Source organism: Pseudophryne corroboree, chromosome 3 (genome assembly GCF_028390025.1).
Source record: "Pseudophryne corroboree isolate aPseCor3 chromosome 3, aPseCor3.hap2, whole genome shotgun sequence".
Lineage (NCBI taxonomy): Eukaryota > Metazoa > Chordata > Amphibia > Anura > Myobatrachidae > Pseudophryne > Pseudophryne corroboree.
The window spans coordinates 9,689,316-9,705,683 of NC_086446.1; positions in this window are offsets into that span (position 1 = coordinate 9,689,316).

A 16,368-nucleotide genomic window follows, 5' to 3' on the forward strand; every position below is an offset into this window, starting at 1 on the left:
TCGTGCCGTGGAGAGACCGAATGGCAGTGCCTGAAACGGATAGTGATCGTCTAACAGTGCAAACCTGAGATAAGCCTGATGCGGCGACCAAATGGGGGACACCAGGAACTTTCCCTCCGTCAGTCCTGAGATAACTGCCCTCAGAAACTCCATCTTGAATTTGAAGTCCCTGAGATAAGGGTTCAAAGATTTCAAGTTCAGAATTGGCCTTACTGAACCATCCGGCTTCGGTAACACAAAAAGGTCCGAAAAGTAACCTTTGTTCAACTGATGATGTGGAACTGGAACAATGACCTCGGACAATTTTTGGATAGCGTCCAGTAGAATAGCTCTGTCTGCCGGCAAAGCCGGTAAGCCTGATTTGAAAAATCTTGAGGTGGGAGAGTTTGAAACTCCAGCCTGTACCCCCGGGACACAATATCCTGTATCCAGGGGTCCATGCCTGACGACTCCCAGATGTGGCTGAAATGCTGTAGTCTTGCTCCCACCTGACCATCCTCCAGACTTTGCGGTCCACCGTCATGCTGAGGACTTTGAGGTACCAGAAGCAGGCTTCTGGTCGTGGAAACCTGCGGGAGCAGGCTTTTTGGATTTGGCACGACCACCTCTAAAGAAGGTGTGAGAGGGTTTGTTCTTTCTAGGCCTAGCGGGCCGAAAGGACTGTGACATGTTGGGAGTAAAAGGCTTCTTTGTAGCCGGTGCAGCTGAGGAGAGAAAAGGAGACTTACCCGCAGTAGCTGTGGCAATCCACGCATCCAGCGCCTCCCCAAACAGAGCCTGACCTGTATAGGGTAGGCTCTCCACACTTTTCCTGGATTCCGCGTCCGCAGACCATTGGCGCAGCTAGAGACCCCTGCGAGCCGAGACGGACATGGAGGAGATCCCTGCAGCCATGGAACCCAGATCCTTCATGGATTCTACCAGGAACCCTGCAGAATCCTGTATGTTACGTAAAAATAAATCAACGTCACCTTTATCCATCATAGACAAGTCCTCCTGCAGAGTGATTGACCACCTGGCTATAGCTTTTGAAATCCATGCACAGGAAATAGTAGGCCGCGGTATAGCCCCTGAAGCTGTGTATATGGATTTGAGCGTAGCATCCACTTTGCGATCTGCCGGGTCATTCAACGCGGTAGATACCGCGACTGGTAAGACCACCTGTTTTGACAGCCTAGAGACAGAGGCGTCAACTATAGATGGGGACTCCCGTTTTTTTTCTATCATCTTCAGGGAAGGGAAAAGCAACCAGAACCCTTTTAAGGATCTGGAATTTTTTCCCCGGGTTTTCCCAGGCTTTTTCAAATATAGCATTTAATTCCTTAGATGCAGGGAAGGTGAGAGGGTCTTTCTTACAGTCCATGAAAAAGCTTCCTTAACCTGCTCAGGAGGTGTGTCAGAAATATGTAACATATCCCGCATGGCCTCAATCATCAACTGCGCCCCCTTAGCAAGTGATGCCGTCCGTCTCGACACATCCCCATCACCGTCTGCTGTGTTAGAATCGGTATCCGTGTCATCCTGCGTAATCTGGGCAAGAGCACGTTTGTGAGACTGTACCACAGGGGGACCCGAGGGAACAGAACCGGACCATACTGCCATAGAGGACTGCAATACCTGAGTTGCATGCTCAGTTCTTACAACCCTTTCAGAAATCTGAGAAATAGCCCGCCTAAGAGAGGCTAACAACTACGGTTCTCTAGCTGGGATCTGCGCTACAACAGTGCAATCCTGATTACATGGGATGGGATCTTCCTGAGAAGATATATCCTCGGCAGCATATGAGACAGAGTCTCTAGACATGTTTGCTTGTACACCCCACACACACCCAGGGTACAGGGCAGACAGAGTTTCTCCACAAGAATGGCAGAGAGACACAGAGACTGGAGCCAACCCACACACAGCGCTATAGAGGTATAGGGAGACCCTAAACCAGCGCTGACTGTGTCCCTTAATAGGTGACACAGTCTATACACAGCCTCCCCTCCCTTCTACAACCCCCTGGTACCGTACAGATAGCTGGAGGTGATCTGGAGGGACTGCTCTTCCACTGGCAGCGTGTCTGCAGGCAGGAAAATGGTGCTGAACGCAGCTGGGTCCGCTCTGAGGAGAAGCTTCGCCCCCTTAATGGCGCTGTCTTCCCGCTCTTCCAAGATTATAGTGGCCTGAGGATTTAGTGCTGGCTGAGAACGCAGACCCCGACAGGCTTTCTGGTCAGTGTAGGGTTAAGGTGCCGGCTCAGGGCGCCCCTCACAGTGCCGCACCAAGTACCGCTGAGCCCCCGGAGCGCAGTTAGTACTGCGCTCCTACCCTGTAGCCGCCATCTTCACATCGGCTCACTGCTTGTTAGGGAGCCGATGACTCACTCGCCACACTTCAGCTCTGTAAAGAGGGTGGCGGCATTCTGCTGGGGTGAGCGTTCCCCTGTGGTGGGGAGTGATCTACCCCCTCTGGAGCTCAGTGTCCAGTCAGTGGAGACAGTGGCTCAGACCCCGCAGGGCGGACACTGCTCCCCCCTCAGTCCCTCGATGCAGAGAGGCTGTTGCCAGCAGCCTCCCTGTAAAATAACAAACTCTAAAATAAACTTTTCTAAAGAAGCTCTGTAGAGCTCCCCTAGCTGTGACCTGCTCCTCCGGGCACATTTTCTAAACTGAGTCTGGTAGGAGGGGCATAGAGGGAGGAGCCAGCCCACACTGTTAAACTCTTAAAGTGCCAATGGCTCCTGGTGGACCCATCTATATCCCATGGTACTAATGTGGACCCCAGCATCCTCTAGGACATAAGAAAAATACCCGACATTTTTGCCGAAAGTGGTATTGGCCTTTCATGTGAATCAACTATTGTGGTTCCAGTCTTATCCAACACTTCAGTTGCTCCAAAGTCCCTGGATGTGGTAAGGGTTTTGAGGATTTACATCAAAAGGATGGCTCGTCACAGGAAGTCTGACTTGCTTTTTGTCCTTTATGAGGCTAAAAAAAATTGGTCGCCCTGCCTCCAAGCAGTCCATTGCTCCTTGGCTCAAATTGACTATCCAACAAGCCTATACTTTGGTGGCTGTACCGCTGACAAGTTCTGTCCAGGCTCACTCCACGAGGTCTGTGGGTTCTTCCTGGGCGGCTGCCTGGGGTGTCTCGGCCTTACAGTTGTGCTGGGCAGCAACTTGTCTGGTGTGAACACCTTTGTTAAGTTCTATAGGTTTGAAACCTTGGCCAAAGATGACCTTCAGTTTGGTCAGGCGGTTTTGCAGAAGTCTCAGCACTGTCCCACCCATTCTGGGAGCTTTGGGACGTCCCCATGGTAATAGAGAGTCCCAGTATCCACTAGGACGTTAGAGAAAATATGAATTTAATACCTACCGATAATTCCTTTTCTCGTAGTCCGTAGTGGATACTGGGTGCCCGCCTCAGTACTTTGTGTTCCTGCTTATCTGGTTGTGTTATTGGATGGGTCTGTTGTTGCTTTCCTGTTCCATGTTTGGTTAACGTTGCTTTCCTCTGCTCTGGTTAGCTCTGCTATCTTATTTTTTTGTGTGTTGGTTCATTACCTCACCGCTTTATGTGTTTATATCGTTTTGTCCGTCTCCTCGGGCACAGTTTCCTAGACTGAGTCTGCTAGGAGGGGCATAGAGGGAAGGAGCCAGCACACACTTATTATTTTCTTAAAGTGGCAGGCTCCAGTGGACCCGATTAATACCCCATGGTAATCTAGAATTCCTCAGTATCCACTGCGGACTACGAGAAAAGGAATTACCGGAAGGTATTAAGTTCCTATTATTACTCACCTGTGCTGATATCTGTAGGGACATTCTCCTCCTTATACTGCTGTTCACCCCTCAAAAATGTCTCTTCTAAATCTTCTGCCTTATTATCAGTCACATACGTCTCTTCTTCTCCCTCTATATCTTCTGCCTTATTATCAGTCACATACGTCTCTTCTTCTCCCTCTATATCTTCTGCCTTCATATCAGTCACATACGTCTCTTCTTCTCCCTCTATATCTTCTCCCTTCATATCAGTCGCATACGTCTCTTCTTCTCTCTCTGTATCTTCTGCCTTCATATCAGTCACATACGTCTCTTCTTCTCCCTCTATATCTTTTGCCTTCATATCAGTCACATACGTCTCTTCTTCTCCCTCTATAGCTTCTGCCTTCATATCAGTCACATACGTCTCTTCTTCTCTCTCTGTATCTTCTGCCTTCATATCAGTCACATACGTCTCTTCTCTCTATATCTTCTGCCTTCATATCAGTCACATACGTCTCTTCTTCTCCCTCTATATCTTCTGCCTTCATATCAGTCACATACGTCTCGTCTTCTCCTTCTGTATCTTCTGCCTTCATATCAGTCACATACGTCTCTTCTTCTCCCTCTGTATCTTCTGCCTTCATATCAGTCACATATGTCTCTTCTTCTCCCTCTATATCTTCTGCCTTCATATCAGTTACATACGTCTCTTCTTCTCCCTCTATATCTTTTGCCTTCATATCAGTCACATACGTCTCTTCTTCTCCTTCTGTATCTTCTGCCTTCATATCAGTCACATACGTCTCTTCTTCTCCCTCTGTATCTTCTGCCTTCATATCAGTCACATATGTCTCTTCTTCTCCCTCTATATCTTCTGCCTTCATATCAGTCACATACGTCTCTTCTTCTCCCTCTATATCTTCTGCCTTCATGTCAGTCGCATACGTCTCTCCTTCTTCCTCTTTATCCTCATATCTGTATAACATACTTGCCTACCTGACCCTCTCTATGAGGGAGAAAATGCTCTGTTCCTGGACATGTATGATTGCCATCACCTGTGGTGAGCTAGTTAATTGATAAGAAAGGTGTTTCACCACAGGTGATGGCAATCCTACATTACCAGGACAGTCCAGGAACAGAGCATTTCCTCCCTCATGGAGAGGGTCAGGTAGGCAAGTATGCTGTATAATAATAATAATAATAATAATAACAGGACACCACAGGCTGCTCCCCTTGTATAATAATAATAATAATAATAATAATAACAACAGGACACCACAGGCTGCTCCTCCTGTATAATATTAATAATAACAACAACAGGACAACCCAGGCCGCTCCCCCTGTATAATAATAAACAACAGGACACCAACAGGTTAATGGATGAGAAAGGTATTCAGCACAGATGATGGCAATCATACATTCAGAGGGAAGTCCAGGAGCAGAGCATTGTGTCCCTCCTGGAAAGAGTCATGTTGGGAGGTATGGATAGGTAGGTAGGTAGGTGTGTGTGTGTGTGTGTGTGTGTGTGTGTGTGTGTGTGTTTTAGATCTCAGGGCCCACCTGTTTTAAGTACCCTGGGCCCCCTGAAGCCTTAATCCAGCTCTGCAACAATAACAGGACACCATAGGCTGCTCTCCCTGTATAATAATAATAATAACAATAACAGGACACCATAGGCTGCTCTCCCTGTATAATAATAATAATAATAACAACAACAGGACATCACAGGCTGCTTCCCCAGTATAATAATAATAACAACAGGACATCACAGGCTGCTTCTCCTATATAATAATAATAACAACAGGACATCACAGGCTGCTCCCCCTGTATAAGAATAACAGGACACCACAGGCTGCTCCCCCTGTATAATAATAACAACAGGACACCACAGGCCACTCCCCCTGTATTATAAAAATAACAACACGACACTACAGACTGCTCCCCCTGTATAATAATAATAATAACAGGACACCACAGGCTGCTCCCCCCTGCATAACAACAATACAGAGCCGGATTAAGGGGGGGCCCCAGGGGTAAGTACCCACCCCCCCCTCCACAGATCAGATCTCTGATCCGATCTGCTGTACTGTGTTCGCAGCTCCCCACTTCACTGCCAGACACTGTTGCGGCCACGGCGGCGCCAGGCTGCTTCCCCAGTATAATAATAATAATAATAACAGGACACCACAGGCTGCTCCCCCTGTATTATAATAACAGGACACCACAGGCTGCTCCCCCTGTATTATAACAATAATAATAATAACAACAGGACACCACAGGCTGCTCGGCTCCCCCTGTATAACCATAACAGGACACAACAGGCTGCTCCTCCTGTATAATAATAATAATAATAACAAAAGGACACCACAGGCTACTTCCCCTGTATAATACACACAGAGGGGCAGCAGCCTCACCCCAGGAGCTGACACTCCATTACAGGCCGGGCACATGCTCATTATACCCGCTGCTGCTGCTGCTCCTGCCCATGGGGGAATTATCTGAGTAACAGGAGCTCCCAGCGATCTGCAGCCTCAGGCAGGGGGAGGAGGAGTGGAAATACCGGAGTCTGGGACACAACAACATGGCCGCCGGACTACAGGAACGGAGGTCTCTCCCCCTAGTGACGGCCGCCCCCGTGTGACGTCATGCTGTGTGTACACCGCGCCCTCTAGTTGCAGCTGCTGCCGGCGGCCACCAGGGAGAGAGACTATAACAAAGAACTGAGGTGTCTGATATAATAGAACTCCGGGAACATGGCCGCCGCCTCCTATTCTCCTCTGCTCCTGCTGCAGCTGCTTTCACGCCTGGGCTACTGCATAATGGCGGCTGTGTGACAGGTACAGTATATGTGTGTGTTCCTGCCCTGTGTGTGTGTGTGCCGGGCGCTATGGGTATAGGGGGTGTGTGAACCGGGCGCTATGGGTATAGGGTGTATGTGCTGGGCGCTGTGGGTGTAGGGTGTGTGTGTGCTGGGCGCTGTGGGTATAGGGTGTGTGTGTGCCGGGCGCTGTGGGTATAGGGTGTGTGTGTGCCGGGCGCTGTTGGTATAGGGTGTGTGTGTTCCTGGCGCTGTGGGTATAGGGTGTGTGTGTGCCGGGCGCTATGCGTATAGGGTGTGTGTATGTGCCGGGCGCTATGGGTATAGGGTGTGTGTGTGTGTCGGGCGCTATGGGTATAGGGTGTTTGTGCCTGGCACTATGGGTATAGGGTGTGTGTGTGCCGGGTGCTATGGATATAGGGGGTGTTTGCCGTGTCATTATAGGTATAGGGTGTGTGTTCTGGGCGCTATGGGTATAGGGTGTGTGTACAAGGCGCTATGGGTATAGGGTGTGTGTGTGCCGGGCGCTATGGGTATAGGGTGTTTGTGCCGGGCACTATGGGTATAGGGTGTGTGTGTGCCGGGCGCTATGGATATAGGGGGTGTTTGCCGTATCATTATAGGTATAGGGTGTGTGTTCTGGGCACTTTGGGTATAGGGTGTGTGTGTGTGCCGGGCGCTATGGGTATAAGGTGTGTGTGTGTGTGCCAGGCGCTATGGGTATAGGGGGTGTGTGCCGGCCACTATGGGTATAGGGGGGGAATGTGCTGGGCGCTATGGGTATAGGGTGTGTGTGTGCCGGGCGCTATGGATATAGGGGGTGTTTGCCGTATCATTATAGGTATAGGGTGTGTGTTCTGGGCACTTTGGGTATAGGGTGTGTGTGTGTGCCGGGCGATATGGGTATAGGGTGTGTGTGTGTGTGCCAGGCGCTATGGGTATAGGGAGAGTGTGCCGGCCACTATGGGTATAGGGGGGGAATGTGCTGGGCGCTATGGGTATAGGGTGTGTGTGTGCTGGGCGCTGTGGGTATAGGAGATGTGTGTGCTGGGCGTTATGGGTATAGGGTGTGTGTGTGTTGGGCGCTATGGGTATAGGGTGTGTGTGTGTGTGTGCCGGGCGCTATGGGTATAGGGTGTGTGTGTGTGTGTGTGTGTGCCGGGCGCTATGGGTATAGGGTGTGTGTGTGTGTGCCGGGCGCTATGGGTATAGGAGGTGCGTTGTGCCGGGCACTATGCGTATAGGGGGTGTGTGTTCCAGGCGTTGTGGGTATGGGGGGGGGGGGTATGCCGGGCACTATGGATATAGGGTGTGTGTGTGCCGGGCACTATGGGTATAGGGTGTGGGTGTGCTGGGCGCTATGCGTATACGGGGTGTGTATGCCGGGCGCTGTAGGTATAGGGGGGGTGCCGGGTCATTATATGTGTAAGAGATGTGTGCCCTGGGCGTTATGGGTATAGGGGGTGTGCGCCGGGCGCTATGGGTATAGGGGGTGTGTGTGTCGGGCACTTTGGTTATAGGATGTGTGTGTGTGCCGGGGGCTATGGGTACAGGGTGTGTGTGTGTGCCGGGGACTATGGGTACAGGGTGTGTGTGTGTCGGGCGCTATGGGTACAGGGTGTTTGTGCCGGGCACTATGGGTGTAGGGTGTGTGTGTGCCGGGCGCTATGGATATAGGGGGTGTTTGCTGTGTCATTATAGGTATAGGGTGTGTGTTCTGGGCGCTATGGGTATAGGGTGTGTGTGTGCCGGGCGCTATGGATATAGGGGGTGTTTGCTGTGTCATTATAGGTATAGGGTGTGTGTTCTGGGCGCTATGGGTATAGGGTGTGTGTGTGCCGGGAGCTATGGATATAGGGTGTGTGTGTGCCGGGAGCTATGGGTATAGGGTGTGTGTGCCGGGCACTATAGGTATAGTGGGTGTGTGTGTGTTGGGCGCTATGGGTATAGGGTGTGTGTGTGTGTGTGTGTAGGGCGCTATGGGTATAGGGTGTGTGTGCCGGGCACTATGGGTGTAGGGTGTGGGTGTGCCGGGCGCTATGGATATAGGGGGTGTTTGCTGTGTCATTATAGGTATAGGGTGTGTGTTCTGGGCGCTATGGGTATAGGGTGTGTGTGCCGGGAGCTATGGATATAGGGTGTGTGTGTGCCGGGAGCTATGGGTATAGGGGGTGTGTGCCGGGCACTATAGGTATAGTGGGTGTGTGTGTTGGGCGCTATGGGTATAGGGGTGTGTGTGTGTAGGGCACTATGGGTATAGGGTGTGTGTGCCGGGCACTATGGGTATAGGGGGGGAATGTGCCGGGCACTATGGGTATAGGGGGGTATGTGCTGGGCGCTATGGGTATAGGGGTGTGTGCGCCAGGCACTATGGATATAGGGTGTGTGTGCCGGGCACTATGGGTATAGGGGGGGGAATGTGCCGGGCACTATGGGTATAGGGGTGTGTGCGCCGGGCACTATGGGTATAGGGTATGGGGGGGGGGGGGTTCTGAGCTCTATGTTCACAGCATGTCACCTTTCCATTGTTTGTTTATATAGGAGCTTATCTCACCTGTTTCCCCTACTGTCTCCCTACCTCTCTTCCCTCCCTTCCATCCACCACTCAGGCGTCCTTCACAGAAATAATCTTTCTCTGACGTCCTAGTGGATGCTAGGAACTCCGTAAGGACCATGGGAAATAGACGGGCTCCGCAGGAGACTGGGCACTCTAAAAGAAAGATTAGGTACTATATCTGGTGTGCACTGGCTCCTCCCTCTATGCCCCTCCTCCAGACCTCAGTTAGAATCTGTGCCCGGCCAGAGCTGGGTGCTCCTAGTGAGCTCTCCTGAGCCTGCTAGTTAAAGAAAGTATTTTGTTAGGTTTTTTATTTTCAGAGAGCTTCTGCTGGCAACAGACTCTCTGCTACGTGGGACTGAGGGGAGAGAAGCAAACCTACTAACTGTGGCTAGGTTGCGCTTCTTAGGCTACTGGACACCATTAGCTCCAGAGGGTTCGAACACAGGCAGCTGTCCTCGATCGTCCGTTCCCGGAGCCGCGCCGCCGTCCCCTTCGCAGAGCCAGAAGATCAGAAGCTGGAAGAAGGTCAAATCGGCGGCTGAAGACTCCTGTCTTCATTTAGGGTAGCGCACAGCATCGCAGCTGTGCGCCATTGCTCCCACTGCACACCACACACTCCGGTCACTGTAGGGTGCAGGGCGCTGGGGGGGGGAGGGGAGGGGGGGGGGGGGCGCCCTGGGCAGCAATTAGAGTACCTTTGGCATAAATCTACACATAATACAGTCTGGTACTGTATATGTGAAAAATCCCCCGCCATTTTCCTGTCACAGACAGCGGGAGAAGCCCACCGCTGAGGGGGCGGGGCCTTCTTCCTCAGCACACCAGCGCCATTTTTCTTCACAGCTCCGCTGGAAGGACGCTCCCCAGGCTCTCCCCTGCAGTCTCCTGGAAGCTAGAAGGGTAAAAAGAGAGGGGGGGGCACATACATTTAGGCACAAAAGGTGTTTATTAAGCAGCTATTGGGAAATCACTTCTTGTGGTGTATATCCCTGAGTTATATAGCGCTGTGGTGTGTGCTGGCATACTCTTTCTCTGTCTCCCCAAAGACCTTGTGGGGTCCTGTCCTCAGTCAGAGCATTCCCTGTGTGTGTGCTGTGTGTCGGTACGGCTGTGTCGACATGTTTGATGAGGAGGGTTACGTGGAGGTGGAGCAAGTGCAGATAAATGTGGTGTCGCCGCCGTCGGTGCCGACTCCTGATTGGATGGATATGTGGAAGGTCTTAAATGACAATGTAAACTCATTACACAAAAGGTTTGATGATGTTGCAGCCGGGGGACAGCCGGGCTCTCAACCCGGGCCTGCCCAGGCGCCTCAGAGGCCGTCAGGGTCTCAAAAACGCCCACTATATCAGTTGGTTGACACGGATGCCGACACGGAGTCCGACTCCAGTGTCGGCGATGATGAGGCACAATTACAGCCTAAAATGACCAAGGCCATCCGATACATGATTATTGCAATGAAAAATGTATTACACATTTCAGAGGTTGACCCTGTCCCTGACAAGAGGGTAAATATGTTTGGGGAGAAAAAGCAGCCAGTGACTTTTCCCCCGTCACATGAATGAAATGAGTTATGTGAAGAAGCGTGGTCTTCCCCTGATAAGAAAGTGGTGATTCCCAAAAGAATACTAATGGCGTACCCTTTCCCGCCAACGGATAGGTTACGTTGGAAATCCTCCCCTAGGGCAGACAAGGCCCTGACGCGCTTATCTAAGAGAGTGGCCCTGCCGTCTCAGGATACGGCCGCCTTAAAGGAGCCTGCGGATAGGAAGCAGGAAGGTATCCTGAAGTCAGTGTATACACACTCTGGTACTCTACTGAGACCGGCTATTGCTTCAGCCTGGATGTGCAGTGCTGTAGCAGCATGAACAAATACTCTGTCGGAGGAGTTAGATACCCTGGACAGGGATACCGTATTGCTAACCCTTGGCCATATTAAAGACGTTGTCTTGTATATGCGGGATGCCCAGAGGGACATTTGCCTGCTGGGCTCTAGAATAAATGCAATGTCCATTTCTGCCAGGCGGGTCTTATGGACTCGGCAATGGACAGGGGATGCCGACTCTAAAAAACACATGGAGGTTTTGCCTTATAAGGGTGAGGAGTTGTTTGGGGACGGTCTCTCGGACCTCGTATCCACAGCAACAGCTGGAAAGTCAACTTTCTTGCCACAGGTTTCCCCACAGCCTAAGAAAGCACCGTATTACCAAATGCAGTCCTTTCGTTCTCAAAAAAGCAAGAAAGTCAGAGGTGCGTCCTTTCTTGCTAGAGGCAGGGGTAGAGGAAAGAAGCTGCGCCATGCAGCCAGTTCCCAGGAACAAAAGTCCTTCCCGGCTTCCACTAAGTCCACCGCATGACGCTGGGGCTCCACAGGCGGAGCCAGGAGCGGTGGGGGCGCATCTCCGACACTTCAGCAATCAGTGGGTTCGCTCACAGGTGGATCCTTGGGCTATACAGATTGTATCGCAGGGATACAAGCTGGAGTTCGAGGTGACCCCCCGTCACCGGTACCTAAAATCTGCCTTGCCAGCTTCTCCCACGGAGAGGGAGGTAGTCCTGACGGCAATTCACAAGCTGTACCTCCAGCAAGTGATAATACTGGTACCCCCCCTTCAGCAGGGAAAGGGTTACTATTCCACACTGTTCGTGGTACCGAAACCGGACGGTTCGGTAAGACCCATTCTAAATTTAAAATCCTTGAACATTTACATGAAAAAGTTCAAGTTCAAAATGGAATCGCTCAGAGCGGTCATTGCGAGCCTGGAAGAGGGGGATTTTATGGTATCTCTGGACATCAAGGATGCGTACTTGCATGTCCCCATTTATCCACCTCACCAGGAGTACCTCAGGTTTGTGGTACAGGACTGTCATTACCAATTCCAGACGTTGCCGTTTGGTCTGTCCACGGCACCGAGAGTTTTTACCAAGGTAATGGCGGAAATGATGGTACTCCTTCGGAAGCAAGGAGTTAGTTATCCCGTACTTTGACGATCTCCTCATAAAGCGATGTCCAGGGAGCAGTTGTTGATCAGCGTAGCATACTCTCAGGAAGTGTTGCTGCGGCACGGCTGGATTCTGAATATTCCAAAGTCGCAGCTGAGTCCTACGACGCGTCTGCCCTTCCTGGGTATGATTCTGGACACAGAAAAAAGGAAGGTGTTTCTCCCGGAGGAAAAGGCTCAGGAGTTAGTCACTCTGGTCAGAGACCTCCTGAAACCAAAACAGGTATCGGTGCACCACTGCACGCGAGTACTGGGAAAGATGGTGGCGTCATACGAAGCCATTCCTTTCGGCAGGTTCCATGCCAGGATCTTTCAGTGGGATCTGTTGGACAAGTGGTCTGGATCGCATCTTCAGATGCATCGGCTGATCACCCTGTCCCCGAGGGCCAAGGTGTCTCTTCTGTGGTGGTTGCAGAATGCTCATCTTCTCCAGGGCCGCAGGTGCGGCATACAGGACTGGGTCCTGGTGACCACGGATGCAAGCCTCCGCGGATGGGGGGCAGTCACTCAAGGAAGAAACTTCCAGGGCCTGTGGTCAAGTCAGGAGACTTGTTTGCACATAAACATACTGGAATTAAGGGCCATATACAATGCCCTGAGTCAAGCGGAGCCCCTGCTTCGAGACCAACCAGTGCTGATTCAGTCAGACAACATCACGGCAGTCGCCCATGTAAACCGCCAGGGCGGCACAAGAAGCAGGGTGGCAATGGCGGAAGCCACAAGGATTCTGAGTTGGGCGGAGAATCACGTGCAAGCACTGTCAGCAGTGTTCATTCCGGGTGTGGACAACTGGGAAGCAGACTTCCTCAGCAGACACGACCTCCACCCGGGAGAGTGGGGACTTCATCAAGAAGTCTTCGAGCAGATTGCAAATTGGTGGGAACGGCCACAGGTGGACATGATGGCGTCCCGCCTAAACAAAAAGCTAAAAAAATATTGCGCCAGGTCAAGGGACCCTCAGGCGATAGCTGTGGACGCACTAGTAACACCGTGGGTGTTCCAGTCGGTATATGTGTTTCCTCCTCTTCCTCTCATACCCAAGGTGCTGAGAATAGTAAGAAAAAGAGAAGTGAGAACAATACTCATCGTTCCGGATTGGCCAAGACGGACTTGGTACCCAGAGCTACAAGAGTTGATCACAGAGGACCCATGGCCTCTGCTCTCAGACGGGACCTGTTGCAACAGGGACCCTGTCTGTTCCAAGACTTACCGCGGCTGCGTTTGACGGCATGGCGGTTGAACGCCGGATCCTAGCGGAAAAGGGTATACCGGATGAAGTATTTCCTATGCTGATAAGAGCTAGGAAGGATGTGACAGCAAAGCATTATCACCGCATATGGCGGAAATATGTTGCTTGGTGTAAGGCCAGAACGGCCCCAACAGAGGAATTCCAGATGGGTCGTTTTCTGCACTTCCTACAGTCAGGTGTGACTATGGGCCTCAAATTAGGGTCCATAAAGGTCCAGATTTCGGCCCTATCCATTTTCTTTAAAAAAGAACTGGCTTCACTGCCTGAGGTTCAGACGTTTGTAAAGGGAGTGCTGCATATTCAGCCTCCTTTTGTGCCACCAGTGGCACCTTGGGATCTTAACGTTGTGTTGGATTTCCTGAAATCACACTGGTTTCAGCCACTTAAGACTGTGGAGCTAAAATATCTCACGTGGAAAGTGGTCATGCTGTTGGCCTTAGCATCGGCTAGGCAGGTGTCAGAATTGGCGGCTTTGTCATGTAAAAGCCCCTATCTGATCTTCCATATGGACAGGGCAGAATTGAGGACTCGTCCCCAATTTCTCCCTAAGGTGGTATCATCGTTTCATTTGAACCAACCTTACGGAGTCCCCAGCATCCACTAGGACGTCAGAGAAAATAAGAATTTACTCACCAGTAATTCTATTTCTCCTAGTCCGTAGTGGATGCTGGGCGCCCGTCCCAAATACGGACTTCTTCTGCAATACGTGTATACAGTTATTGCTTAATAAAGGGTTATTGTTAATAGCCATCCGTTGACTGAGGCTCAGTTGTTGTTCATGCTGTTAGCTGAGTATGGTTACCTACCACAAGTTGTACGGTGTGATTGGTGTGGCTGGTATGAGTCTTACCCTGGATTCCAAATCCTTTCCTTGTAGTGTCAGCTCTTCCGGGCACAGTTTCCCTAACTGAGGTCTGGAGGAGGGGCATAGAGGGAGGAGCCAGTGCACACCCGATAGTACCTAATCTTTCTTTTAGAGTGCCCAGTCTCCTGCAGAGCCCGTCTATTCCCCATGGTCCTTATGGAGTCCCCAGCATCCACTACGGACTACGAGAAATATAATTACCGGTGAGTAAATTCTTATTTTCTTGGGTTCTACATTACTGTAGAAGACATCCGGTGACTGTGAGACACCCAGCAACTGACCTGGTTTGTCAGGAGTACTGAGCAGGACCCAGGAGGACTGAGCCCCATCACGGTGCCTCCACCTCACTCACTGATACTTGAGAGACACAGTGACCAGAAGATCCTGGAACTCACTAACAAGATCATTCAGCTGCTGACTGGAGAGGTGACTGCTGGAAATGGGACATTATACAGTAACACCAGGGGATGTGTCTGGGTGATGACTGGAGAGGTGACTGCTGGGAATGGGACATTATACAGTAACACCAGGGTATGTGTCTGGGTGGTGACTGGAGAGGTGGCTGCTGGGAATGAGGCGTTATACAGTAACACCAGGGGACGTGTCTGGGTGATGACTGGAGAGGTGACTGCTGGGAATGGGACATTATACAGTAAACACAGGTGACGTGTCTGGGTGATGACTGGAGAGGTGACTGCTGGGAATGGAAAATTATACAGTAACACCGGGGGGATGTGTCTGGGTAATGACTGGAGAGGTGGCTGCTGGGAATGAGGCGTTATACAGTAACACCAGGGGAAGTGTCTGGGTGATGACTGGAGAGGTGACTGCCGGGAATGGGATATTGTACAGTAACACCAGGGAATGTGTCTGGAGGTGACTGCTGGGAATGGGACATTATACAGTAACACCAGGGGACGTGTCTGGAGATAACTGGAGAGGTGACTGCTGGGAATGGGATATTATACAGTAACACTAGGGGATGTGTCTGGGTGATGACTGGGGATGTGACTGCTGGGAGTGGGACATTATACAGTAACACCAGGGAATGTGCCTGGAGATGACTGGAGAGGTGACTGCTGGGAATGGGACATTATACAGTAACACCAGGGGATGTGTCTGGAGATGACTGGAGAGGTGACTGCTGGGAATGGGGCATTATACAGTAACACCAGCGGATGCGTCTGAGTGATGACTTGAGAGGTGACTGCTGGTAATGGGACATTATACGGTAACACCAGGGAATGTGTCTGGAGGTGACTGCTGGGAATGGGACATTATATAGTAACACCACGGGACGTGTCTGGAGATAACTGGAGAGGTGACTGCTGGGAATGGGGCATTATACAGTAACACTAGGGGATGTGTCTGGGTGGAGACTGGAGAGGTGACTGCTGGGAATGGGGCATTATACAGTAACACCAGGGGACGTGTCTGGGTGGTGACTGCGGGGAATGGGGCATTATACAGTAACACCAGGGGACGTGTCTGGGTGATGACTGGAGAGGTGACTGCTGGGAATGGGACATTATACAGTAACACCAGGGGATGTGTCTGGGTGATGATTGGAGAGGTGACTGCTGGGAATGGGGCATTATACAGTAACACCAGGGGATGTGTCTGGGTGATGACTGGAGAGGTGACTGCTGGGAATGGGGCATTATACAGTAACACCAGGGGATGTGTCTGGGTGATGACTGGAGAGGTGACTGCTGGGAATGGGGCATTATACAGTAACACCAGGGGACGTGTCTGGGTGATGACTGGAGAGGTGACTGCTGGGAATGGGGCATTATACAGTAACACCAGGGGATGTGTCTGGGTGATGACTGGAGAGGTGACTACTGGGAATGGGGCATTATACAGTAACACCAGGGGATGTGTCTGGGTGATGACTGGAGAGGTGACTGCTGGGAATGGGGCATTATACAGTAACACCAGGGGACGTGTCTGGGTGGAGACTGGAGAGGTGACTGCTGGGAATGGGTCATTATACAGTAACACCAGGGGACGTGTCTGGGTGGTGACTGCTGGGAATGGGGCATTATACGGTAACACCAGGGGATGTGTCTGGGTGATGACTGGAGAGGTGACTGCTGGGAATGGCGCATTATACAGTAACACCAGGG